Source organism: Crotalus tigris, unplaced genomic scaffold (assembly GCF_016545835.1).
Source record: "Crotalus tigris isolate CLP2741 ecotype Arizona unplaced genomic scaffold, ASM1654583v1 scf7180000019856.1557650, whole genome shotgun sequence".
Classification (NCBI taxonomy): Eukaryota; Metazoa; Chordata; class Lepidosauria; order Squamata; family Viperidae; genus Crotalus; species Crotalus tigris.
Genome location: NW_024097742.1, coordinates 1,524,047 through 1,551,869, shown reverse-complemented (window position 1 = coordinate 1,551,869; position 27,823 = coordinate 1,524,047). Strand labels below are relative to the sequence as shown.

Below are 27,823 nucleotides of genomic sequence, written 5' to 3'. Positions count from 1 at the left end.
ATTGTCACTTGTTTTCCTTCTGGGAATAAAGTTGTTGTGAGTGGACATATTAGTCAGTGAAGGGAATAGGCTGATGGCATCCACTGAACAGGCTGCCAAAGCATTTTCTTATAGGTAACTTTCATTTAATCAACAACTGTGGTTGAAAACCAAAAAGCTAACCTGGAACATGCAATGAGTAGGGAACTAAGGAAATAGTTATTGTGCACCTGGGATCTTGAGTAGATCTAGTCCATCTCTCCTAATAAAGAACCTTTTCCTGGAATCACAGGAACTCTTGGCTGAGGGCACATAAGGAGACATCTCGCTTTCTCTGGGGGCTAGTTTTGTCCTACTTGCATACTTGATTCATTTGTCACATGAACTCTTAAGTGGGATCCACAGAGCATCTGCTTTATGGTATCAGGGAGAGGGTTACCATGGGTAACCAATCCTTTAAGTAGCTCATCATTCCTGTGGCAGCTCAGTATGACAAGAGTCACTGAGGAGAGAAAACAGGTGGAGTGTTGCACTTTGAAAAGATTCTGGTTCCACCTTCAGGGACATCAAGAATTCCATTCATGTTCTGTGGGGAATCAAAACCCTTTGGAGAGAACTGACCAATATTGCGGAAAAAAGCTTTGTATGACACTTCTTACTGTTTCTACAAGGCTGAAGAGTCAGTGTAAAAATAGGGTAGACTTTAGAGCAACCCTATCACTCTTCAGTCCTCTTGAAGTCAATCTGGAATAAGGTTAGCATATCTGCAATGTAAACATCCAAATGACCATTAGAAGAAACCAAAAGAGAAACATTTCTTTTTCTCTTTGCTGCCATCTAATGTTAATCCAGACTTTTCAACCTAGATGTGGTAGTCATATTATGAAAGGTTTTTCATAACTGATGTGGGTTTTATTGATTTCAGCTGCAGTGAAAAGTTCAGCAAATCAATCTGCTGATCATCGAAACAGTGGAATTTAATTCAGTTTAGCTTTTAAATGATTTCAGTCCATACTTCTTGAATTGTGAGTTAGGTTGTCCTACTAGACATTAAGGTATACCCCATAATTTGGTTAGCCATTCTTCCATAAGGAATAAAAAAAATCTTTTCCAATAAAAACATAATAAAAACCCTTGCAGGTTCAGTATAGAGATTTTTATTTTAATAATTTTATTAGAGATTACCATTAAAAAGAATAAAACTATACCAATCACAAAAATATAAAGAAAAACAAGAAAAAGATCTAATTTCCTCTCCTTGTCCCAATAAGTACACACAATTTAAGTTAATTTATTGCTATATCTTAAGATGTAACATATCCATGTTTTACTTCATATTTCAGGTCATTTATTTATTTGTTTGTTTGCCAAATTTATTTGCCTCAGTTCAAGGCAACTTTCTTAGCTAGAAACAAAATCCAAAATCCTTGTCATTTATTGTCCCCAAAGTGCCTTTTTCAAAAAGGTAAATGGACTTTCTTCGGTTATTTTTTTTCCCTTGAAAATGTTTCACTTCTCATCCAAGAAGCTTCTTCAGTTCATGGAATAGAAGATTTCAGCTTATTGGATGAGAAATAAAATGTTTTCAAAGGAAAAAAACAAACAAGAAAGTCCAGTTACCTTTTTTTTTAAAAAAAAAAAAAGCACTTTTGGGACTACCATGACCTGGTTGATTGAGAATCTCCATAGACATTGGTCATTTATTCCTTATCAGCAAAAGTCTAATAAAGGTTGTCAGATATAACAGATTGTCTGTCTTAACCTTGATTGACTAAGCTAACCTTGTATTCCTTCCCTATATTTTTAATAATCATAATCTTCAAATAATTGCTATTTGCTTTCTACTTATCTTATATTACCTCACCATTCAACAAGCAGCAAAGAGATTCCCCCCCCCAATAAATCTAGAACAATCACCAGATACAAAAGAGCAGTTCCTACTTTAACTTCAGTTTGTGAGGTGCAAATAATGCCTTTTGAAAAAGAGGCCACATCTCCTAAATGGAGACATTATTAAAAGGGGGGAAACTGCTTTTTATATTAGAGTCCATCTCCTAATTGGCTATTATCTGTCTAAAAATTTCCACAGGTAACCCTGAGAATCTCTAGTGCTGAATCTGAGAAAAAAGTACTTTGGATGAACTGGGCAGACTGATAGATGGAGAAAAGATTGTTTTGTCACTCCATTTTGTTTGGCCATGAGACAAGGTGGGGGAGTTGTCAGGAAAAATAGACATTACCTAGTTGGATAATGAAATGTCTGCAAGCAAGCAGTTAAGCCCCAAGAAGCCAAATACTTCACAAAATAAATGATGCTGAACTGTGTATAAATCAGTTTAATCTATTCCATGCCAAGGAAACTACTTGAGCCCATGAAGTGTGGCGTCCGGCTGTCCCTTCTTTTGATTTTCCTTGCATACAGTATCCTGTTGTTTGGACCTGTGTACATTCCAATGGGTTGCACCCAGAATTCTATTCACAGGGTAATCCCATTGGAAAGAAGGTGATTTGCATCATTTCTCCTTTTTTCCTTGTACCTCCTGAGAAGCTGCTTTGTAAAAACTGATGGACCCTTCAGAGCACTGTGGAAGACAAAATTGGGAGGGGTTATACGGGGAGACTGAACTGGTAAAACCAAATTCCTTTTTTTTTCCTTAGTAGGAGTCTCTGCCAAATGTACTGCTTTCTAAGTCAGTTCTATAAGGGAACAGATATTTTGATAACATTATATTGTTTTTGTATATTGCCTTATAATTTTATACAAATAATACAGCTATAGAAAACAAAATCAAATCTCCATTCCATGGAGTGTGTAGGGCAGTGGTGGTGAACCTATGGCACGCATGCCAGAGGTGGCACTCAAAGCCCTCTCTGTGGGCATGTGCACTGTTGCCCCAGCCCCACCTCCCCCTGTGGCCCCCTCCTCCTCAGCAGCCCCCCTGGAGGAGAGTTGCCCCCAAGTGCAGTCCACGCAGAGCAGCACAGCCAAGGGCATGGCAGCCAGGCAGTGGGGACAAGACTGCCCTCACACCCTGTCACACGCAGATGATGCTGCGGGGCATGGGTGCGAGGGCATGATACAATTAAAAATAGCACAGTACAAAGATACTACAAAATAATTGTCTGGAAAAAGAACACCAACATCCCTAAAACAAACATATCAAAAGGGATCCATCAGCCACTCAAGTCCAAGGCCAATTATTCCAGTCAAGAAGTTCATTAATTTCCCCCTCCCCCAACTACCAAAATAAGAAAATTTATATAATCTGAAGGGAAAAACTTTTGGATTGGGTCAGATATAGTATCAAGTGCTAACCATTCCTTGGGCTGCCACAAAACAATGCTGGCTTAAAATGTGATGCCCCCACTGCTAATGCCTATTCTGCCTCCATTCGTATAAGTAATTGCTGAATGATGGTCTAATTTGTGCCTCATAAGAAGCAGGGGGATTGGTTTGCTCCTCCCTTTTTGCTCTCCATGAAACTTAACACATATAATACCAGAAAGAGAGGAACACACCCCACAGTCAGGGCATTGAAGTCAGAACGGTGATGGACCTCACTTTGGGATTTTATCCATCTTGTGTAGTTAGCTTATCTGTGGCCCTTTGGAGCATTTAATAAATTAAAATAACGTGAAACAGACAAAGACATCGGAATGTGCCTGAGCCAAAATAACCCCAGAAAGGAAGACAGTGGTTGTGTAATTGGTAAATTCCTGTGGAGCCTTATGAGGAACCGTTCCTGTTAAGTCCTTTGATCGTGGGCGAATGATGAAGACTCATTGTGTAGTTAACAGCTCTTTATTCGTTTAACAGCAACACTCCAACAACGCAAATGGCACACAGGCCTCTCTTTATCTGCCCAGAGACCCGGACACAATGGCAACAAGTAGCGGAGCGTTTTCGCGCCCTGCACATGCGCGCAAGGCTGGTGCTACTGAGTCTGGTCCCAGGCAGCTTTTGGAATGCCCGGGACCAATGCAACCTCCCAAGCCTGCTTTTGCAGGCTCAGGACACAACAATTCCCTTATTTCTAATATAGGTAAACGAGCAAATAAACACAAGCCCCCTCAACTCCACCATGCTTCTGTCTCAAATGGAAGAGTGAGGTTTTTTTCTCTTCTACCTTGTTGGTAAAGTGAAGAGAAGTTGATGTCAAAAACACCTGAAGGTGGGAAGTGGCACCTAAAGAGATGAAAAGCATGTAAGTGTTTGTGTGTGGGTATGGGTGTGGGTGTGCCAATGGAGAGGGCAAATGCTGAAAGAGAAATAAGTCTAGCCAGTGATCAGAATGGAGGGGCATGCCTGCAACTCCTAATCCTCCCAAAATGTACCTCTGATCACATCCTCTGCTTTTTACCAGACTTTGAATTCACAGTAATTGATGGCTAAGTTCTAATAGATTTTGCATTTGTTGAATAACGTTGAATAACGTTGTAATAAGAAGCTGTATTTACCAATAGTGATGACTGAAGCCTATCTCATTCATGGTCTGGGGATGAAACAAGGGCAATAGCAAGGGCTGAGGAGGGCAAGTACCTTAGGAGTTGTCAGGGTATGATTATGTTGTGGTTGAAATGGGGACCCGATGCATGAATAAAGTCAAGCTATTGAGAAGCCATTCTTGAGAGTGATTGATTACATTAAGCTGACAAGCCTCTCCAAAGGAGATCCTTCTCCCTTTTTTCAAACTAGGAAATGTTTACATTTGGGCAGTTCCTATAAATATATTCTCAACCACAGGCAGTAATATGAAAAGGCTGATCCAATTTCACAGAAAGTAGCAAAGGGATGAAATTTAATATATTCAGCTGGGAAGGGCTGAGTATAAATAACATGTTTTGCATGAAATTATCCATTTGCTTTGTAGCTTTAAATCTGTCCATATTTTACAACAGAAACTCACTTATGCCTATGGCTCCTTGGAATTTTCTTCTCCTTTCTTCTCTGACTAGTCTCTATTTCTCATGAGTTTGCTATTGTATAAATCCCCAAGAGAACCTTAAGCCTTGAAATGAATTATAAACAAGAAGGAGCACAAGGACATCCTCAGAAAATAGCTGATAGCAAAATCCTTTCTAACCTCCAAATTATATTTCTTATATACTAAGATTCTGTGCTATAAATACATGACTTCTTTCAGGGATTGATGCAATTGTAAAGGACCCAAGCCTAGGTCCCTATGAATAGGATTGTTCTTAAATTCAGAGGTGTCCATGGCTCTCTGTGTGTGTTTGTGTGTAAAAAAAATCAAGCTAACAGTTGTGATCAATCAAAGCCATGTCCTTTTATTAGGGCCAACTTTTTTTGACACCATACCCTCTCATATGTATGCCCTGGTTAAGTCTATTTCTGGTTCCTTTTATTTTCTAGCGTCTTTACTCACAGTCTTTTCTAGCCTCTTTTCACATCAAATTGCCAAATTTTTAAAATCCACATTAAAAAAAATATGTATTTTGGACATATATGCTCCAAAAATACTTCCTTAATTGTGTATTAGATGCTTTTTTGCATAGAGAACTGTGGCAGAACATTTGAGACACAAAAGCCAGTAGATCACTAAGTGTGATCCTCACATTAATTCTGGAAGTACAAAATCAGACTAGGCTGCACTGGAACTGACTAAGCTGAGATCCCTCAAATTTCCTTTTCACTGCCTGAGGCAAGGGATTCTGATTACCTGCTACTTAATACCTTTTTCAAAACTGGAGATTCTCAGGCTGAGCATTCTGCCTGCAAAGCGTTCTGGGACCTGATCATGTCAACAGCTTAATGGTTGCCTCTTCCTGGCATGCAAAGTACTTTCGATAACAAGTTAACATGGACTTTAATAAGATTACTTTACAAAGTCATCTTCTATTCTCTGCCAAAGACCATAAACTTGATCTTATGAAAGTTTTGTATTTAAACAGACTTTGATACAAAGTCCATGTTTTTTATTAGGAGCATGTACTGTAGATATGATACATAGGTTTGTACCAATTTTGGGGGGCATATTGTTTTCATAAACTTTTCTTTAAACTGCACGTAGTTTTCTTGAATCTATGAACTTTGTCCATGAGAACAATTAACCAGTGGAACTACCTGCCTCCAGAAGTGGTGGGTGCTCCATCACTGGAGGATTTTAAGAAGAGATTGGACAGTCATTTGTCCGGAAACATACCAGGCCTCCTGCTTAAGCTGGAGATTGGACTAGAAGACCTCCAAGGTTCCTTCCAAATTCTGTTATTCTGTAATTCTGTAATCCTGTAGTTTTAAACTATTGTAATTTCCGGTGTATAAGACGACTCAGCGTATAAGACGACCCCCGACTTCGGCACCGATTTCCGCGTTTTAGAAAGTCGTCTTATACGCCAGAAAATACGGTATATGATTAATTTATACTTAACCTAAACTTGGTAGACATACTTCTAAAACAACAAAGAGAACTTCTTAGTTCCTAATGGAAGACACCTACTGTTACAACTAGATTTTAAAAGTTGGGATAGGTTTGAATATAAGGACCCTGAGATTAGATTCATTTGGAGGAATTCCACTTATGTACTTTGTTTTGTCTCAGACGTTGCATGAGTTAGCATCCTATCTAAAAACGTCTTACACTATTGGACTGTAAATCATATTTAACAGAAAATAATAATAATAATAATAATAATAATAATAATAATAATAATAATAATAATAATAATAATAAAGTTGAAGGGGAGCTTGGAGGTCATCTAGTCCAACCCCCTGCTCAGGTAGGAAACCCTATACCATTTCAGACAAATGGCTGTCCAGTCTCTTCTTAAAAACTTCCAGTGTTGTACAAATAGTCCTTGAGTTACACAAATTTCCATTGTTAAGTGAGACATTTGTTAAGAGAATTTTGCTCCATTTTATGACTTTTCTTGCCACAATTGTTAAGTGGCAACTAAAGTTAATTGCCCAAGTATTCTTATTTTCTGTAATGGACATTGAATTTTGTTGGTACTATATCTGTATCTGAACTTATTTCTATGTCTCATATATTTTGCATGGTAATAGCAGTAGAGTTAATTTATTGAAACAAAAGTTGAATAACAAACTCTTCATATGTCAGAGAACCAGTCCAATATTTTGATATTCTAGAGTATATAATCATGCTGAATTCGAGGTCAATGACCCTTACTATCTCGCTCCCTGCTTCCTTTCTTGAAGATAACATCTGCTAAATTAGGATGTTATAAATGTTCTGTCACTAAGCAATGTTCTTAATCCCAGTGTATGCAAAAGTCAGCAACCACAATGACTGTATTCTGTTTCACAACTGTAAAAAAACAAGTGAGGTCAATAACTGCCAGACCTTGTATTAAAGGTAGAAATGTTTATATTGTGGCTAAAAAGAATCTGTCAAATATATCAATAACAAACCACAATGTTCCAAAACAGAGAGCATATTTTCTCATTTTTCTTTTGCTAGTTATTCTTTGTAAGTGCACTCAAAGTATATGAGGAGAAAGAACATGTGGTAGTTATTTAGTTATTTAACCCCTTCTGTGAATTATGCATGCAGAAAAACTCTGCTTTGCTCTGATTGCCCAAAGTGTCTAGAAAGATAAGATAAAGATTTAACCTTTTTAAAAAACAAATCTCACAAAATTCATTTGAGTATGTCCAATCCTTGCTCGTCCTTGAGCTAGTTTGCTTGCAGATGTTTCATTATGCAACTAGGTAACATCATCATCATCACACTGATGATATTACCTAGTTGGGTAATGAAATGACTGCAAGGAAACAGTTAAGCTCAGATAGCACCAAGGAAGCACCAAGGACTCCATAATTCAATCCTGAGTTACAGACATTTTTTTTCTATTGCCTCCTGAATATATTAGTGGGATGGATTGAAAGTGGAGGAATTCTTTTCTTTACCCAGAATTTTTCCCAATGTTTTCAACATTATCTAAGGCCCTAACAGTTTCCAGAGCATCCAGCACGTGGACAATAATTAATTATTATTGATCAGTGGATGTGTAGTTTAATAAGTTCTGAATTCCTGCTGAAGGCTGGAACTGTTTTGTGATCAGTTCATTTAACTTCCTAAATAGATTTGGCTGCCAAAAGGCCCAAGGCTTTGTAGAGAATTCTTAATTTTCACCTAGAGTATTGTTGAACTAAATTTTTCCTTAGCATAAAATCTGATGTATTTTAAAATAAGCCAAACACTTCCTTAAGGCTAAACATTTAAAGAGGTTAAAAGCTTAAGAGAAACTAGTTTGAATATTCTATTAATGTACCATAAATATCTAAGGAATCCAACTGCCTCCAAAATTGTGCACTTTAGGGGGAAAACAGATAATTGCAGTTTCTTCATAGTTCAGCAAGCAGAATCAGCAAGCACTGATTATTTTATTGTCTTGTTTTTGTATAATTTATATAGCTGGAAATGAATGGTATTTGTGTATGTGTGATACATATGTAGAAAAAGTGTGTGAGAGAAATAACAATATGAAATAAGCACATCCTTTAAAAGACAGTTTTTATGTGTTACTTGTTTGCTTAAATGCTATAAGAGGCAATGAAGTACTGTAAATGTTGTCCTATGCACCCTGGACATAAGGATCTGCCTATATCGATAGAAAGAAAAACAAACAGAGCTGGGGGCTGGTATTAAATGTATCATCAACTCAGAATCCTTACATTGCCAAAAACAATCCAAATCCAGCTCACCCTGAATTCCGTTGCCCCTTATCTAGCACCAATTCAGATTTGAACTTTAGTTGACTAGATTCTTGTGTATAGGCTTGAACAATAAATCCTCTGTGCTGCAAATTAACATATGGTCCTGATTCTTTGCACCTAACAGTATCTGCATTAGGAAGTTATTGGCGACTTTAATCCATCCAGCAAGGGACTATATTCCTATAACACTTTATTGGCATAGATTGGTTCAGCATTCCCTTCCCTTCAGTTGCATTTGCAGACAAAGTGTCTAAATCTGCAAAATAGCAGGAATAGCATAATGTCTGAAGCCCCATTCCTTTTGACAGGCATAAAATGTTAACACATGTATCAAAAAGCAATACCACACCCCCATCTTGCAGAGGTTGACATCTCACACATGCACTGCCAATGCTGCTGCTTCCTTCTTTACCCCAGAAAAGTTCAGATCCTCTTCCTGGGTCTCTTTACTCTCTTTCCCAACCCAAGAGTGCTAGCAACATATATCCATGTTCAGAGCTATTTGAAAAAGTGTTATCTTGTAAAGTTTATTTATTTTTAATTTAGAAAATTTATATTGCTGCCTACTCGCACATAGCGACCCAAGGCGGCTTACACGGATATAAAAACACCATGTAAAAAGAATAAAAAATAACAAGAAGAAAAATAATAAAATAATAACCTCCCCATCCCTCAGCCCCCACTCCAGCGACAACACACATTCAAATTAGCCATTTAATAGGCTCCATCCCACTCTGAGTTCCCCAGGCCTCCTTCTGAAACAGTATTAGAGTGAGGGGCCAGTCTAATCTCTGAGGGAATGATATTCTAGAGAGAGAGGGAGCCACCACAGAGAAGGCCCTTCTTCTGGGTCCCACCAGATGTATCTCCTTAGGAGATGGGACCTGCAATATTCCTTGCCTCCCCACTCTAGTGGGTTGGGTAGATGTGATCAGTAAGAGATGGTCCCTCTTGCTGATCATTCCATCTTCACAATTCACAGGGGCCTCTATTTTCAAAACCATCTCCCCATCATTTCCCTCACCCCTCTTTCTTTTTCACAAACTACTGACTGCTGTGCATGAATATAGATCCTGGAAAATACAGTGAATGTTGGAGAACAGTGGGCAGTTAGCTCATCATTTCATTTCCTTCTTTTGTGCAGTGGGAATGGGAGGTTCTTCCTAGACCAGTGATGGCGAACCTTTTAGAGACCGAGTGCCCAAACTGCAACCCAAAACCCACTTATGTATCATCGGGTGCCGGGTGGGCGTGGCTCATTGGGTGGGCATGGCTGTAATGGTAACAGCAGACTGAGTGGGACTAAAAAGTTAAATCAATCAATTCCAACTTTGCGAGATCTTTTTTTTCCCGCGAGAAGTTGAAATTGACTGATTGAACCTTTTTTTTTTGCACATGGCGGTAGAGAAAAGATTTTATAAAACCCAGCTAAAGGCCTAGGACGGGGGCAATGGCACACGTGCCCACAGAGAGGGCTCTGTGTGTCACCTGTGGCATGCATACCATAGGTTCGCCACCGTGGTCCTAGACCGATAGCAGCACTGAGGTCTGCAGAAATGAGCATGGGTCCAAGTCAGTTTGTTACAGACTGCTGGTCTGGAGGTGGCTTTATCATTTTTTTTTCTCCAGCTGTTCCCGGATTTTGAACTATCACTCTTTCCATCCTAAGCATATCTTTTTCTTGTTTTTTTTTTGTTGCACTTGTATTTTGGTCTGTGACCGCAAAATAAAAAATTATTATTATTATTAAGGCCATCCTAAGCATTTAATAAATAGGTAAATGTACTATATGCAATAGTGGCAAATATCTGTAGTTCTGGTGTAGGATGAAGGTGAAGGTTTGTTCTCCGAGCTTGTGGGTTGGTTTCCAAATGTTTCATTATCAGCCTAGATAACATCTTCAGTGGAGTTTAGAGGATGTCACTGTCAGTGTCATTCTGAGGGGTTTATAGGCTAGTTGTAGGTCAACATAGGTCATTGACCTACAACCAGCCTACAAACCCCTCAGAATCCAAAGCAATCTCACAGCCAACTAGAGACTGCACCAACTCTCAACCAACCCATGTAAGCCCCCACACCAGCAGTTCACCTCCCAATGGCCTGACCTGGTATAACCTCTCCATCACAAAACCCATCACAAGACTCACTGATGACTCACACCTGACCCATTACAAGACCCATCACAAGACTCTCACTTGACACACCCATATCTGAAGCCTTATAAACAGAAGAATACTGACACTGACATCCCCTAAACTCTCTTGAAGATGTTACCTAACCTGCTAATGAATTGTTCGAAAACTGACCCACAAGCTCAGAGAACGAACCCTCACCCTCAATGCACTGTATGTTGATTGTTTGTAGGTAAGTGTGTATGCTGGTCTCATGTGTTAAAGTTACTATCAAAATTTTTTTCTGAGCCTGGATTTTCAATAGGAGGTCATCTCTGCCCCTTCTTCTGCTTTTTAACAAGAATTGGGTCCAAAACTGTCTGAGACGGTTTCAAAGTAGGCCAGTATTATTAACAACATTCTGCAGAAGTCTCACAGAGAGAATAGGTTGCTTAATCCCTACCAGTTATTATCAACATTGTCTACGTTGTTGCAAATCACATGATGCTAGATTTCATGGCTAATGTGTCCAGAAGTCTGGTTGCCTCATATCAATTGTCTCTTTCCCAAATATATCATTATCAAATAGTACAAAATAATCTCAGAGGACAAACTACCTCCATGCCATCTTTCTGATCAAATTAATTCTAAGTCTTTAGACATGGCTGGTTGAGGTAGTCTGGGAATTGAAGTCCATAGAAGGACTTAAAATAGCCAAGATTGAGAAACATTGTTTTATACTATATGATGAAAATTGGAGTTGTCCCTTCTTCCTTACTCAGGAACAAATTCAGGTATGGTCACTTTGTATTTCTGTAGTCATCTCTGCTTTGCTGTCACAATTCAGCCTTAGGCTTTTTTTATATATATATACCAAGACTGGCTATAACAAATCCAACATCTTTCTGGAGGGTTCAAGGACGATATTTATACTTTTCTGCAAAGAAATGGATTGGTCTCTGGAACTGGTCCTATAGTGGTGTCAACTGCGTATTAATCTTTATTGCAGGAATCCAAGCTGAAGGCTATTGTACAGCAGAAAGCACCAGAAAAATCTGTTATCACATTGATTGCACACATTGTGCCCTTGAAGGACTTAATTGTTTTCTCTTTCCCATGTATTCCTTTTCTGTAAATCAGTAACTAGGCAGATCTCTTTAAAAACACCCTGAGCCTGAAGAATAATATACTTGCAAACCAACCTTTGGCATATTCCTGTAAAAGCAAGTGCAAAGCTTTCACTTGAGAGTTCAATAGAATTTACAACTAGTTTTAGTGAGGGCTTTTCTGAATTTCGTCTTCCCACCTCAGAGATTATAAAAGCCAGAGAAAAACTTCTAGATGCACCTTCTCCTCATGACTTACCTTAAAGAAATTATTCTTAAATATTGACCTCAAGTTTTTCTTTTCCTTTCAATATTCTCTTGGGATCAAGAAACATTCCTGCCTCTGTAAGAGAGGTGAGATGGGCGACAAACAAATTTAATGAATATATAAATAAAAATAAAATGTAAAAGCAAAATGAAATATGAAGCACATTACAATCTATAAACAACATTCAGGAACGTTTGATACAACCCTGCCTAGACGGATACAATTCTTGTTGGTTTCAAACAATAGGTATTCTTTCTCCCTCCTGCAACCACTTTCCTATCTGGTGGCAATTTCCTTACCTGAAAAATTTCAAGTGCAGCTTTTTTGAATTCTCAACCAATAATGAAACTCTTGCATAGTAAGAGATTCTGGGCAAACTCCATTACTTATAATGGGCATGCCTGTTTCAACTTAATGTAATTTACTTGCCGGTAAAAATTCATAAGGCTAGCTTCTCATTGAAACAAGGGCCATATAAGGATGTTGTCATTAACTGTGCAATCCTTTGCCTGTTTGCTAGAAAGAAAGACCTATTTGAGTTTGGACATTATTTTTCTGCGGAAATCATTCATAACTCGGCATCTTCACTTGCTTCCTATGGGATTTCACCAGGACTTCAGTGTGACTGACATCTGCTGCATTGTGCTAAAGTCCACATTACTCCCTTAGGTTTTCCAGTAGTGCATAAAGACAGAGAACTGTGCATCAGACTATGCTCTGTAAGCTTCATTATTTGGAACTGGGAGGCCAGTACTAGCATCTCATTTTCTTTTATGGATTCAAAGGAAGGAGTGAGAAGTGATTAGGCAAAGGGTGGAAAGAAAGAACATGGCAAAGCAAGAAGAAAGCATCTTCAACAATTGTCTTGTTTGTTCTGTTATTCCTTTATTCCATTAGAACTTAGAAACTGGACAGCCATTTGTCTGAAATGGTGTAGGGCAGGGGTTCCCCACCAGGGGTGCTTGCACCCCCTGGGGGTACGAGACAATATTCCAGGGGGTGCAAAAATTATAGTGTATATGCATTATTTGTTGCCATTATTTCAAACTTTTGTAAGGGGTGAGAGAATATATCAGAAGCGTTTTAGGAGTGCAGGGTATAGAAAAAGTTGGGAGCCACTGGTATAAGGTTTCCTGACTGAGCAAGGGGCGGTTGGACTAGAATGACCTCCAAGGTCCCTTCCAACTGTTGTTGTTGTTGTTGTTGTTGTTGTTATCTTCTGATGGTACTAAAATAATCAATTCTAGCATTCATTCCAGCCATTAGAAAATGTTCTCATGTCTTGCTAGGCCATTTAAGATCTCTCTCTCTCTCTCTCTCTCTCTCTCTCTCTCTCTCTCTCTCTCTCTCCCTCCCTCCCTCCCTCCCTCTCTCCTTTTGGATGGTATCTCTTATCTTGGTCATCACTGTCAGAAATGCAGTAGATTGACTTTGTGGAGTTGTATTGTGTTAGGCAATTGTGTTGCTGTTCAAATGCTACTGTCTCAAGACTGTTGATGCACTGGAGCAGAAAGACATACAATTCACTTGGCTCTGGGTTATCAGTGGGGCAAAATGTCAAAGGCAACTTGCTTCCATCAACAAATCTTAGGCCAAGACACTACCTAGCAACAGGGAGGCCATTTTCACATGATACATAAGGCCAGTTTTGTAACTTGTAAAGCAGCAGAAGAAGGAAGAAAAGAAAAGAAAAAGAAAACATAAGGATTGGATATAATGCAGGAAAGGGAGTTAATTCTGAAAAATACAAAAAAACAAAATTATGGAATGCTTCTCCATGGCAATGGCAATGTTGTGGAATAGCCTCTCTTTAAAAATTGGGATGGCCATCTTCTTGTTAATTTTTCTAAAATTTCTGAAAACTGAGCCCTTTGAAAAAGCATTTCTCTTATTTGCCGTTAACATTTTATGGCTTTTCTCTCTCTATTTTAATGGTGTTCTTGTGGCTTTTGCTTAATTATCCTTATGGCTATTGTTTTAACTTATGATTGACTGGTTGATAGATTGTACCACAGAAGTTTTAACTGCAACATTTACTCTATGTAAGTTTCAGAGAGGGTTTTTTTTTCAGTTCATTGCAGCAGAGTAGAAATATGTTAACTAAATATATACATATTTGTATTCCTATTAATTACTTCATATTTATATTTCTTAATACTTTTTGTTCAAGCTATCCATTGCTTTCTTTAGGAAATCTTAAACATTTCAATATTTAGATCCAGCTGGAGTAGTTCCTATTTCTGCAAATTGCTCCCACTTGGCATGTTTGTGGGGAGGGGGAAGTGTGGGTATAAAGTCTAACTTGTTTAAATAGATTGGTGGTTGAACTCATGGCTTGTGTGTGATGTAGTCCTCTTGCAATGGGACCTAACTTCTTGCATTTGCCACCCCTCCCCCTTTTCACAGCACCTGGCCAATCTTATCTAGGTCTGAAAGCTAAGCGAGGCCAGGCCAGGTCAGTCCTTGGATAGGAAATTGCCAGAATATCCTAGGACTCCCTCCCAGAAGGCAAACCCTCAAACTGTAACTCTGCCAAGACAATCACATGCGCGTGACCACTAAGTCATCAAGGATTATGCTGAGCTTGAAAACTCTGCCTTTAGTCTTGAGAAGAGAACCATCTTTGTAAAAGTTTGCAATACACCTTCCCTAGCTTTCTGATGGAAAACTAAATGAGGATTTCATGGTTTTGTCAGCTGATTGTTTCTCTTGCCTGTTTTTCCTTTTACTTTGTTTTTCAGATGACTCAGAATTTGGAAGCTTGAATGTTCTCTTGTGAATTTTGCATTGGCCTAATAAAAGTATAATATAGATCCTGTGTTCTTAAATTGAGGATACTGGTTTACTACAATTATCAGGGCAAACAATTAAGAACAAAATCCATGATTCAGTTAGAACTTTTTCTTTTTTCTGCAGACCCTAATTTCAAGAAATTTTCTTTGTGAACCAATCCTCTGGTCTGGATACAATCCCTGGCATGTTCAATGAAAAATGTATGCCTAGTGCTATTAGTGGTAGCATCAGGTGTTGTCACTGTTACTTTGAGCTTTGCTGGAACCTTCCTTTCTCCATTTTGCCCATGTGAAGATTGGCAGCATCTAAAACCATAACCACAGCCACACACATACAAGCCTCTATTGTGCACATGCTAGCCTTGCATTATGTGAAGTTTGACCCTCATTAAACACAACCAGGTATCAATTTATAATCAGTACTTCATTGAATATTACATTATTCAAATTCACATCAATCACAATCATTTGCATTCCTCAGAGACAGTTTTTCCTTATAGATCAGCATTTTGGTCTTCCATTCTAACACTACTTTAAGAAATTCTTAGGTCGTACCTAAGAACTGTATGCAACATGGGAAAACCACACAAGAGTTCACATTAATATGATCCTCTACAATGTAATTATTGTATATATTGGGAGGGGAGGATATACAGTAGTAAGGACATTAGTTCTACCTTCCCTACCTCCTCTCATTCTGTGTATAATGGGTAGAGTTTACCACTGATGAGGCTTTCTGGTCAATTTGGAAGTAAACGGTTTTTATTTAGCACCTTTTAGATGTAGCTGAATTGCAACTCATCTGGGCCAATAACCCTGGGGATGATGAAAGCTGCCATTCAACAATATGAGCTGACAGATGGCAGGTCAGTGAAAACTGGCATCGCTAATGTTTCTGGATGAGGGCTTATGAGATATGGTCATCTTGAGCTGCACGTGCCAATGCCTCTTTTATCAAGCAGAATGTGCCAACACCTTATGTGTTGCATAGTCCCCAGTGGAAAACTCAAGTGTTGACATAAAGGAAAGCTCAGGAGCTTTGCTTTTTCTACGTAAACAAGTTGGAACTTCAGGCTCTATCAGCATCATTGTTTCATACCAAGAAATCCAGCACTGACCTCAGCATACCAGACTCCTCATACTTGTCTCTCAGACAAATGACTCTTGGAAAAACAACTACTGTAGGAGGCGGGGTGGGTGGGTGGGTGGGAAAGCTGTACAGTCCTAGTGAATAGGAGATCTAACACAAAGATAATCTCTGAATAATTTACTATTAGAACAACCTTTCCCATCTGATGTGTTTTATGTGTGTTGGACTAAAGATTTCATGGGCTAAAAATTTCATGTTCATTAGGACAGCTGGGGGGAATTATTTATTCATTATTACACCTTTATTAATTTTTATAAATAACTTAAGGTATTTGGGGCTGAGAGAGAGAGTGAGTAGCCCAAATATATATAGGAGATATAATGTGAAATAAAATAAGGTGATCACTAGGATGAAATCATAAACACAAATGTTTAATCTACAAAACCAAGCTTTCGTTGGCCATACAACTGACATTGTCAGGGTATAAAATGCTGGATCCGGGAGTTTGATTTTATGTGGCTGGCTGGCTCTGCACTTTATCCTTAATTTGGCCATTGAATTCTAGGCATTCAAAATACACCAAACTATAAACTTACCAAGCAAGCTAGAAGTGCATAAGTAAAAAAAAACCAATAAAATTAAAACCAAAGCTTTGACTAGTGTGCAAATGTAGTTACTGACCCTTTAACTGGCATGGTGAATTGTGAGGGTGAAGGTTCATTCTCCCAGCTTGTGGGTTGGTTTCCAAATATTTCCTTACCAGGATAAGTAACATCTTCAGCAGATTTATAAGGGCTTCAGGTGTGGGTGTGTCAAGTGAGGGTCTTGTGGTGGGGAGGTTATATCAGGTCAGGGTCATTGGGAGGTGAACAGCTGGTGGGAGAAGAAGGGGGGCTTGTGTGGGTTGGTTGAGAGTCGGTGCTATCTCTGGTTGGCTGTGCAGTTGATTTTGATTCTGAGGGGTTCAGAGGCTTGTTATATGTCAATGTGTTTGTTGATAGTGAATTGTGTGATTCCCCTCCCCCAGCCAAAAACAGGTAGAGGAATTATCATAAAAGGACAAGAGGAACTGCCCACTCCCCTTATTACTCAGAGTAGACCATGTTGATTTGAGGACTCATTATGAATTAAAATTAAAAGTAGAATCATCTTCAGAGCACTCGTGTAGCCTCCTTAGAGGCTAATATCCTAATGCTCCTTGCAAGCCCCGTACCCTGTGAGCTGCTTTCTGCTACAAAAAGTTTGCAGCAGAAGGCCATACATAAGAAGAGCCTCAAAGCACAATGTCTTTCCTGGCAAGTGGTGCTCCTGACAGCCTGTCAAATAGCTCCTTGGTGAGCTGTTTGGGATACAGTTTCAGTCACGAGAGAATGGTGCCATTGCCTGTGCTTTTTCAATCTTCCTCAGCACAGTTTTGACACTGGCAACTTGCCAACCAGCTGTTTAGTGGGTTCTCAAGAGCACCATTGAAATGGAGAAGAACATGGGATAACTTGTCACCATTTGTTTGCTTGCTTACTAAATTTATATTGTACATCTACATATGCTGTATTAGACTTATATCCACCCCTCTATTTCTGGAATTTAAAATATTGTAATACTCCTTGCTAACCTTCCCCCAAACTTGCCCGCCCACCTGCCCATCAACAATCTAGCAAGATAAACCGGGCAGGATAGAAAGTGATGATCAAGTCAGCTTCCATGGTGTTAAGGGTGGACTAGGGTCTCCCAAAACCAGTTCAATACGTTCACCACCACCCACACTGATTCTCACTTAGAAGTAAATCTCTTGTATCCTGTCAAACTGATGGGTACTGAGGTGAAAGAGAGAGAGGTAGGAGTGACCTTAACCCATTGAGAGATTTACTGTAGATGCATTGAAATGGGGGATGAAAGCCTCTTGGTGGGAGGGGTGAGATAAGAAGAAAGATAGAAGTGAGAGGGGTGAGATAAGAAGAAAGAACGCTGTGTATTTTGGGGCTCACTTATATCGATAATCATATTTATCTTCCTATTTCTACATGATGCTTTCCATGCACTTTAGTATAATTTAGCTTTATATTCAAACAAGGCTAATTTTCTTTGACTGATGGAACTCTTGCAAAGTATAGACTTTCCATTTATGTACCTACCTCTCCTATTTCCTGCTCAAATTTCCACCAATTTCTGTTATACATGCCTTCTATTTTAATGTTCGGTTCTTCACAAAAATAGGGCCATATTTCTAAGACTCCTACTCACACCTTGGAGAAAGCCCCAATGAAATGAATAGGGCTCATATCACCAAGATATGGTTAGAATGCACAGATCCATCTTCTACATTTCCCTTTGGACATTTATTATTTACTCTGCCGTCATTCAACCTGTGCTAAATTTGAAGGGCATTAGTCCTTGGAAGATATATCTCAAAATCATAATTGCTCTGTCAGAGGTTATCAGCAGTTACAAATAAGTCTGTCCAATGATAGTATGCAATTGGCAAGTTATGCCTGAATAGTTGTATAAATAGTGCTGTTATGCGGTTAAATTCCTAGATGTCAATCTTCAGACAGCCTTCCAAATTGTTTACCTGGTCTGATTACTGAGCCTTCAGAGGTCTCCCTTAAGATTGCTTCCCTTCCCTAAAACCTCTGCCTTCCAAAACAAGAGAGAGGGAATCAAACAATATTGGAAGCTGCCAGAAAACAGTGGTTCCCACCCCTCACATATTAATAGTGTATATAGATATTAGTTAATGCTTGTTATTATGGAGGTTATTATGGAGAAGGCAATAAGAGTGTTAGCTCTGCCTGGCTCGGCCAGGGCCTCACAGGCATTCTGCCATCAAAAGAAGAGGGGGGGGGAGGAAGGATGAAAGGGGGAAGATGAAAGGGCAATAAAGCTTTGTGTGTACATGATAAGAAATCAGGAAGGGGGGGGAATGACAAGTGAGAAGGACCAGAGCATCCAGATCCTGTCTGTACCAGCATCCCATAGTCAGATACCCTGAGAAATATGTGTATTACCCCCAAACATCTCAGAGTTTTCAAAACATCTTGGTGAGCTCCCGGTTGTCTGGAAAGGGACTGGGCATGGGGGGGAGGGATGGGCTGGGGGCAAACCTACACCTTATTTTGTGAGTGCAGTGATTTCAGAGCTGGCTTGAATTTACTGCAACCAACACTCTTAGTAAAAGAACTAAGATTTACTTTAATCAAACGGAGCAGAAGGCTTTTCTTTCCTAAGGGATCAGATTGGGGCAGGTCTGACAAAGAGAATGACTCCAGCTGTGAATCTGTCCACAACTGTCTTGTGCATTTCTGATATTGCCCAGAAACAAAAGGAATTTTCCCATATTAGCTTAGTTGCTGGATGGTATTAGATTTAGCTATATTTTTGTGGAGTAACAAGTCAAGGTCAAAATTTCACCCCAATGCTGTATCTCTCAGTGACAAAACTTTATTATGTTTCTGTTCATCCAATGATATCTTAATGTTTAGACACAGTCTCTGAGTGCATAATAAAAGTCTCTCATGCCATATTCATAGCTTTAACTCCCAGTGAGTAAAGTGGTTGGATTCTACTAGCATAAGAGTAGCTTTTCTGGCAAAAACAGCAGCAGATCTTCTGAATCCATTAATGCTTATCAGATCCTTCTGGCCTTGAAGTGCCATTTTCATGTTTAAAATGGATCTAAATAGGATACAATCAAACTATGGGCAACAATATCATTTCCTACATTAGTTTTTAATGCACTTCTTTCTTATCCCTCCTAATGGTTTCATTAACAATCTGATTGGCAATAAAAGGGATAGGCAAATCAAGTTTATTTTTTGCAGCAACCTGTTGAAAGTTGAAAATTACCAATGAGGAGTGAAGAGTAAAATAAGTAGAAAATAGAAACTTCTGAGATGTTAAAAATAGATATATCTGTTGAGATGTAAAGTTACAATCCATTAGGATAGCCTTCCTTAATCTGCAGATGATGTACAAATACCTATTGAGCTGTATGTCTATGGAGATTCCCAGTCATCCAGATCATAGTTATTCTGAAGATGCTTTTTCATGAGGCAACTGGACTTTCTTGTTTTTCGCTTCTTATCTAAGCAGCTTCTTTAGCTCCCCACCATCCAGTCATAGCTGAAGAAGCTTCTTGGATGAGAAGCGAAATGTCTTCAAATAAAAACAAGAAAGTCCAGTTATCTTGTGAAAAAGCATCTTTGGGATGCCTATTGAGCTGTTTGATATTCCTTATATTCTGAATTATAGGTAACAGTACAAAGATAATCATAATAGCAATAGCACTCAGACTTATATATCACTTCACAGTGCTTTACAGTCCTCTCTAAGCAGTTTACAGAGTCAGCATATTGCTCCCAACAATCTGGGTCCACATTTAATTGACCTCAGAAGGATGGAAGGCTGAGTCAAGCTTGAGCCGGTCAGGATCAAACTCCTGGAGTGAGCAGTGAGTTAGCCTGCAGTACTACATTCTAACCGCTATGCCACCGCAGCTCATAATAATACAATAATTGACAATGTTTTGCCTCTTTTAATACCACTTGAGCTGACAAATCTGGTAGTTGTGCATATAGACTATTCTTCTTCATCCTGGAGACCAGGTGATTGGACTGCTGGTGCCATTTCCACTAGGTACTGATGGTTAAAGCCAGATCTCTTTGCAATAAGGCCACCCTAATTTGGTAATAGATGAGAAGCAGATCTGCCATATATTACTGAAATGTGACTTAGTGAGTGTGACAAAGATCTATCTAGCTTTCATTTAGATCCCTTTTAGTCTAGATTCAGACTTAGATATAGAATAATGACAGCATTGATTACTGTCTTGGATTCCCTATCTCAAGACCTATATAGCAGTAGTGGATCCCCTATAGTTTTACTGGACTTCTCAGTTACTTTTGATACTTTCAATCATGGTACCTTATTGGATTATCTGCAGGACATGAGAACAGGAGAAATTGTTTTACAGTGGTTCTACTCCTTTCTCAATGGGCAGTTTTCAATCTATCATGGCGCAAGGTGAGCTCAGCCTTTGATGTATGAGGTACTTAACTCCCCTGCTTCTTAACACATATACAAAGCTACAGGGAGAGATACCCAAATGAACTTACTCATCCTTGGCCATGAAGGAGAGGCCACTGATGTCCTTTCCAAGCATTTAGAGTCTATCAGGGTCAGGATGGGAGACACCACAAGAAGTTTAAACCTAAGTAAGATGGAGTTGCTGTTGATATTTCAAGGCTCTCTGTAGTGGAACATTGGAATGACTTTGGAAGATAGGAGGAAGATCAACAGTCTAATTAATGGTCTTATGTGACCAAGATTAAGTGTGGGTGGGGGAAAGCATGGGAAGTATTTCAAATGAGACCCTCCTAGTTTTCTGGACACCAAAAAGAGAGGAGGGGAGAAATATTTTCAGTCTTACAAGATTCTATTTGAGAGGTTACCACAAAGAGGAGGGGATCAACTTATTTTCCAAAGCACCAGAAGGTAGGACAAGAAACAATGGATGGAAACTAATTAAGGAGAGAAGCAACTTAGAACTAAGGAGAAATTTCCTAACAGTAAGGGAAATTAACCAGTGGAACAGCTTGCCTTTAGAAGTCGTGGGTGCTTCATCACTGGAAGTTTTTTTTTTTTTTTTTAAAAAAAAGACTGGACAGCCACCTATCTGAAATGGTATAGGATCTCCTACTTGAGCAGGAAGCTGGACTTCACCAGAAGACTTCCAAGGTCCCTTCCAGCTCTATTCTGATTGATTTTTTTAAAGTAACCTTATAATGAAAATAGTGCTGATACTATTTATTATAACTTTGACAGGATTTCTTCACTTTATAAGCTAATAAAGAAAAAAGAAAGAGGTTTCAAAGGGCAGGAGATGATTACAAAGCAAGCCCAGGCTTTATTGAAGGTTGGTTCTGACTCAGAATGACTAGCATCATTTAGTACTTCCAAAGATCAGTAACTCTCTCATTAAAGATGATTTGTATCAATATGCATGTAGAAAATTAAATACATTTTTTTTTCTTTTTACAGCCCTCTAATCCCTTTTATCGGGGTGGGCCGACTAAATGGAGCTGAGTGTTTACGGGCCAGCAGATCTGTCACTGTCTAGGATTGAACTTTCAACCTTCTGAGTGGAAGGTGAGCATCTTCACCTCTGGGCCACCAGAGCGCTCTATAGAATTGATTAATTAATTAGAATTAAATACATTTAATCCTTTGAAATCAGTTGCACAAAAAGCTGTAAAATTACATTTTATGGGAACACTATTCTCACATGAATGGAAGTGTAGGGATTTTCTGGTGGTCTACTATCCAAGAAGTAACCAGGCCAACTCTTCTTTAGCTTCTTTGATCAGCTGAAGTTAGGTAACTGCTGTTATTTCTTGAGGCAGAAGCCTAGGTGAAGTCTAGATATAAATCTCACCAACTATAAAGTTAACTGGATGATGGCACCATCATGGAACATTCACTCCATTATGCTGGAGCACAAATACCTAGACAAAAATATCACTGAAGCCATTGGTTTTCGGGGGAGAAAGGGGGTGTCTGAAACTACCACAGAATCAGGGAATTTTTGCTCATCCCTCCTTCTTTATTCTACTCCCTCCCCATCTGGCTCCAGAAGGAGAGAAATAAAACACACGCACACACACACACACACACACACACACACACACACAGAGCCTAGAGAACACCTACTTTTGTTGGCATATCAAGGTTCTTTATGTGGATCCTCTTCTCCCTTATAGCAAGACGAGAAATCTGTGGTTCTTCAGATGTCATTGGGATCTAGCTCCAGCCAACATGTAAGGTTTGTGTTAATGACTGACATTTCACAGGCGTACTAGGACATAAACTAAAACTTTGAGAATTCTGACCTTTTTTTGTTTTTTAAAAAAGTTGCTAATACACCATCTGTCTGGTCTATACTGCTTTCCCAAAAAGAGGTCTGTGAGATTTTATGGCAGATTCTGATACGCTTCTGACAAAGAGCATCCTTCTGCATTTGGCTATGGAATCTGGGGCTTGTTCAATCATTCATCTCTGAGATAAACTCAGGAATGGCAGGTGCTGAAATTTATGTAGATAACATAAGCCATTCAAAATCCCTAATTTACAAAGGTTACTTCTTACTGACTTTATGACTGAAGAAAGAGTTACTCTGTAGATGCTGTATCCCCAACCTAGCATCCTTCAGATATGTCGGATTTCTGCTCTTATAATCTGTTATCAACAGCACCTTAGGCTAGAATTTTTGGGAATTAAACCTCAAAATGTCGGGAGAACATTTTTAGGGTTAAGAATTTTGTTTTAAACTGATAATCATGTTGACTGGAAGACTCAGCCAACCCAGTACTGCTGGAGAACACCAGTTGCTTATGTTCAAAACCTAATTTTTAATTAGGGCTTCAAAGAACAATCTTTCCCCCCTTTGTTTGGAGATATCAGTTTTATTTATTGCATTTCCTTGGCTACTGAGGAATGTTTTCTCTTCTCTATCCAGATGTAAGATAAAAACACTCTTTTTCCTTTTAAGCATAAATCATGGAAGGATTTGGCAATGCAGCACCTATAGGAAATGCTGTGTAGACCCATAAAGAATAGGAAATATAAAAAATATTCATTCTTTACCAGCATGGAGACCATCAAGTATATGAGATGGATATCAACTTGCAAATATCCCCACACTGATGTCTTAGGGAGGCCTCTGGACTTTTCCTCAAATAGACCCCAAAGCTTTCTTCTGAGAAAGCTTAGCTATAAGTTAAGGTTTATAGCTGAATAAAAGGCACCTCCTTCCTTCTATGATGTTTCATCCTCCTCATCCTCATCCTCATCATTTTAGTTATTGTCTAACCATTGCAGGATGAAGGCCTCTTCCTCACGTTCCCAAAAAATATGGTCTAGAGCTTTCTTTTGCCAATTGGGCCCACAATACACTTCTTCTATAATTGGGGCCTTGACGAGGTGAAGGGGTTTGTCTGGGGAAATGAAATTGTGGGCATTTGTCCAGAAGGGTGTCCCAAGGTGAATAGGGCATGATGGATACCCCAGACTAACACTGATCATATCCTCATTGGACGAGCATGGCAGATTATGGTCTATTCTTCCACATGCCAATACAACCTCAAAAATAGACCTTATTCCCTGGAGCAACTACCCATGGTAGCAAGAAAATCTGTAATATATATAGTTTGATAAATCATGAATCCAATGAAACAACTTAGAAGACATTTGTTGCTTTTCCTCAGGATCATGTGATATTGCTGCCAAAATTGTCACCATTGTGGTTTGGACCTACTTTGCTGCTGTTTAACTGGGTTTTTGTTTATCTAGTTTTAGCACTTGAGTAAAGAACAGATCATGTCTAAGGTCATATCTATGCAAAAATATTGAAACTTCAAAAGAGTTCACAAACTGTGTTAGCAGCCTTTGTATTTGTAGTTTGATTATCATTTTATTTTGTGTTGACTTAACCACATTGCAGAGATGTAAACAAATTAGATTAAAAATCCCACATCCTTATTTTTTTTTAAGTTCAGGGTTCAGTGATCCCCACAAAAATAAAGAACTCACTAGAAAGGAATGCCTTTAAAATCCCAGATTTAAATTTGATTTTGTGTGGTAGTCATGAGTTTCTTATGGAATTTGCTTCCCAGAAAAAAAACAAAACAAAAAACCTCACCTCAGGAAGACTTAGAGTACTGGATAGCAAGCCAAAGATGTCAGACTCAATTTATGGCTAGATAATTCCAGCCAAACTTGGAAGATTTTTCTGAGCAAACAAGCAGGAATGTGGAAGACAAAAACAAGCAAGCATCCATCATTAATGGACACACTATGTGGGTTCGAAAGCAGAGGAAATCCAAGTCTCCCTGTCTGAGAGGGCAGTGCTGGAAAGATTTTGAGAGCTATTTAAATCCATTCCTATTCATCTGAAAATTGTCCACTGTCTGATCTCTCTCTCTCTCTCTCTCTCTCTCTCTCTCTCTCTCTCTCTCTCTCTCTCTCTCTCTCTCTCTCTCTCTCTCTCTCCCCCCCTCCCTCCCTCCCTCCCTCCCTCCCTCCCTCCCCCTAGAATGCAATAAAGATTTGGTTTCTAGTTGGGTTTGTCCTTGTTTCAATGAAAAGCCACCAAAAAGTATGAATAAGACAAGTCTGTTTGAAGCTCTTGATGTAAATATTCTTTCAGATGTTAATTTACTAAATTTATGAAGGCCTGGTCTCTTGATTTCAGTCTCATGTACCTGTAAAGTCTGTTCATAAGAGTTGTTCTATTAGGTATGGCAGGTGTTAAGGATTTATTGAATCTTCATGTCTTCTTAGAGACTTAGTAGAAGTATAGATGCGAATCAATATGAAGTTCCGTAACTCTGAAAATGTCAGAATAATTCATATCCCTATCAAAATGAATAAAATATTCATTTCTGAGGAATTTCACAGGATTTCTTCACTCTCGAGAAAGAGGTTTCGAAGGGCAGAAGATGACTACAAAACAAGCCCAGGTTTTATTGGTTTAATGGTTCTGACTCAGAATGGCTTGCATCAATTAGTACTTCTACGGATCGGTAAGTCTCCCTATCGGGTTACCAGGCCTAGTACTTACACCACTCTTTCTGCTAAAAGAACTCAAGAAGGAGACAATTCTTCTAACAGAATCAATCATCCTTATGGCTGAAATACTTTATAACATGACCACCTGCATTCTTTCATCTATCTCATCTGTTTGTAACCTCATCTAACAAAATATTTTCCCTCCTAGATTGGATTGATTCTTAATGTTACACAATTTTTCTTCCGACTCACTCCTGGTTTTTCCATTATCACCATGCATAAGAACATAACATGTATCTATCTTCAACTAATGGTTTTTTTTGTCCCGACAACAATCTAATGACACTTTTGCATATCTGGGCATACAATTTAATACTTTCACTCACATGTCTATGGAGATTTTCAGTCATCCATGTCATAGTTGTCCCAAAGATGCTTTTTCAAAAGGCAACTGGATTTCGTTTTTCCTAGAAGATGTTCTCATCCAAGAAGATCCACCAGTCAGAACTGAAGCAGCTTCTTGGATGAGAAGGAAAACATCTTCAAGGGGAAAAAAAGTCCAGTTGCCTTTTGAAAAAGCACCTTTGGGACTTTCACTCTCAATTAAGCTTGCACCTTCGCTTTCCTTGTGGTGTTAACTAACAACCCCCAAAAGTCAGATCACATTGTGTCCGTTATAAATCACAATCTTTCATATAGTATGCTCATTTACTAAATACACCCAAATACATCGATTTCCATGGCTTATCATGGCTTGAGTCAATCAAATCCTTTACATCATCCTTTGTAGTAGTATACAAAAGGTGTGGCTAGTCATACTTACATAATTCTTACATAATTTCCTACTAATGATAAGGATCGTTCAGTTTGAGTACATTATGGCCATTATGCCAAAGTACAGTTTTGCTCTCAGTCAACTCACATTACTTATGCAAACTAGGCTCTCATTACCTTGCAAGCCAACATACCAGCAGGTAGGAGGTATATGCAGAGCACTGACATGCATGCAGCTTTTAAAAGGACATAAAATAATCTCTATATAAACCAGCATATATACCAGTGGTGGCGAACCTATGGCATAGATGCCAGAGGCGGCACTCAGAGCTCTCTCTGTGGGCACCCGCGCCATCGCCCCAGTCCTAGGCCTTCAGCTGGGTTTTATAAAGCCTTTTCGCTTTAGGCCTCCGCCGCTGTGTGCAAAAAAAAAAAAAAAAAAAAGGTTCAATCAATCAGTCAATTTCATCTTCTGGGGAAAAAAAAAGGTCTTCCAAAGTTGGAATTGATTGATTGAATTTTTTAGTCCCACCCAGTCTGCCATTACCACTACAGCCATGCCCAGCCAATGGGCCACACCCAGCCAATGGGCCACACTCATCCGGCACCCGACGATACATAAGTGGTTTTGGGTTGCAGTTTGGGCATTCGGTCTCTAAAAGGTTTGCCATCACTGATATATACTGTAGAATTAAAAACATTTAATATTTTGGAATTGTTTGCACCCAGAGCATTAAAAATACATTTTATCGGAATACTGTTCTCACATGAATGGGAAAATAGGAGCAAATATATTCTTTAAGGAGATTTTTTTGGCACCACTCTACTTCTCATTCATTTGTAAAGAGTTGGGGAGTTGCAGTACCAAATTTCAGCAGTCAACACTGAACTGACTTATGTCCAATAAGTGTGTCCCTCCTCCAGCGTTTCTAAGCAACAACATAATATAAAGTTATAAACTGCAGCCCATTTGTTCACAAGTGTTCCACCTCAATTGTTTCCTCTGATGTTGCTGGCATTTTCCATTGTGCCTTTTATGATTCAGATCTGCCTGCCTCACTCCCTAGATTTTCCTTCAAAACCCTGCAGAGAAGGTCAAAAAGGACAGAAATGAGAAAGCTTTCTTTCAAGCATCCCAGGGGGCCATAATTTTAGCTAGTAAAGATAACTAATGTAACATGCAATTACTGCTAGTATCCAGTCATAACACTGGACAATTTTAAGAATGGAGTGAAAACTGTGCTTATTTTGGAAATTAGTTAGATGTATTTGATTTTCAAAAAAAAGCAATTAATCACCAGAAGCCCTTCTGCATAATAAACAAAATAGTCTCAGTTGATGTTGGATGTCTCAGAGCACGTAAACATATTGCACAGGAATTTGGGCTGGGAGGTTAAGCAAATTCTGCTATACCAGTTCTTTGTTATAATCTTAAAGATTGAGT

The 27,823-nt window shown here is 38.9% G+C and overlaps 1 long non-coding RNA gene across 1 annotated transcript in view; it reads right to left on the bottom strand.

Annotated features, from left to right (window-relative positions):
* Positions 1-2,385: 2,385 nt before the first annotated feature.
* The window catches only part of LOC120317860, a 48,565-nt gene continuing 23,127 nt past the window's right edge, over positions 2,386-27,823 (bottom strand). The window contains exons 2-3 of the long non-coding RNA XR_005559323.1: positions 12,154-12,237; positions 2,386-2,561 (exon numbers count right to left, since the gene is read on the bottom strand). This is a non-coding gene — a long non-coding RNA (uncharacterized LOC120317860). The remainder of the gene's footprint in view (positions 2,562-12,153; positions 12,238-27,823) is intronic.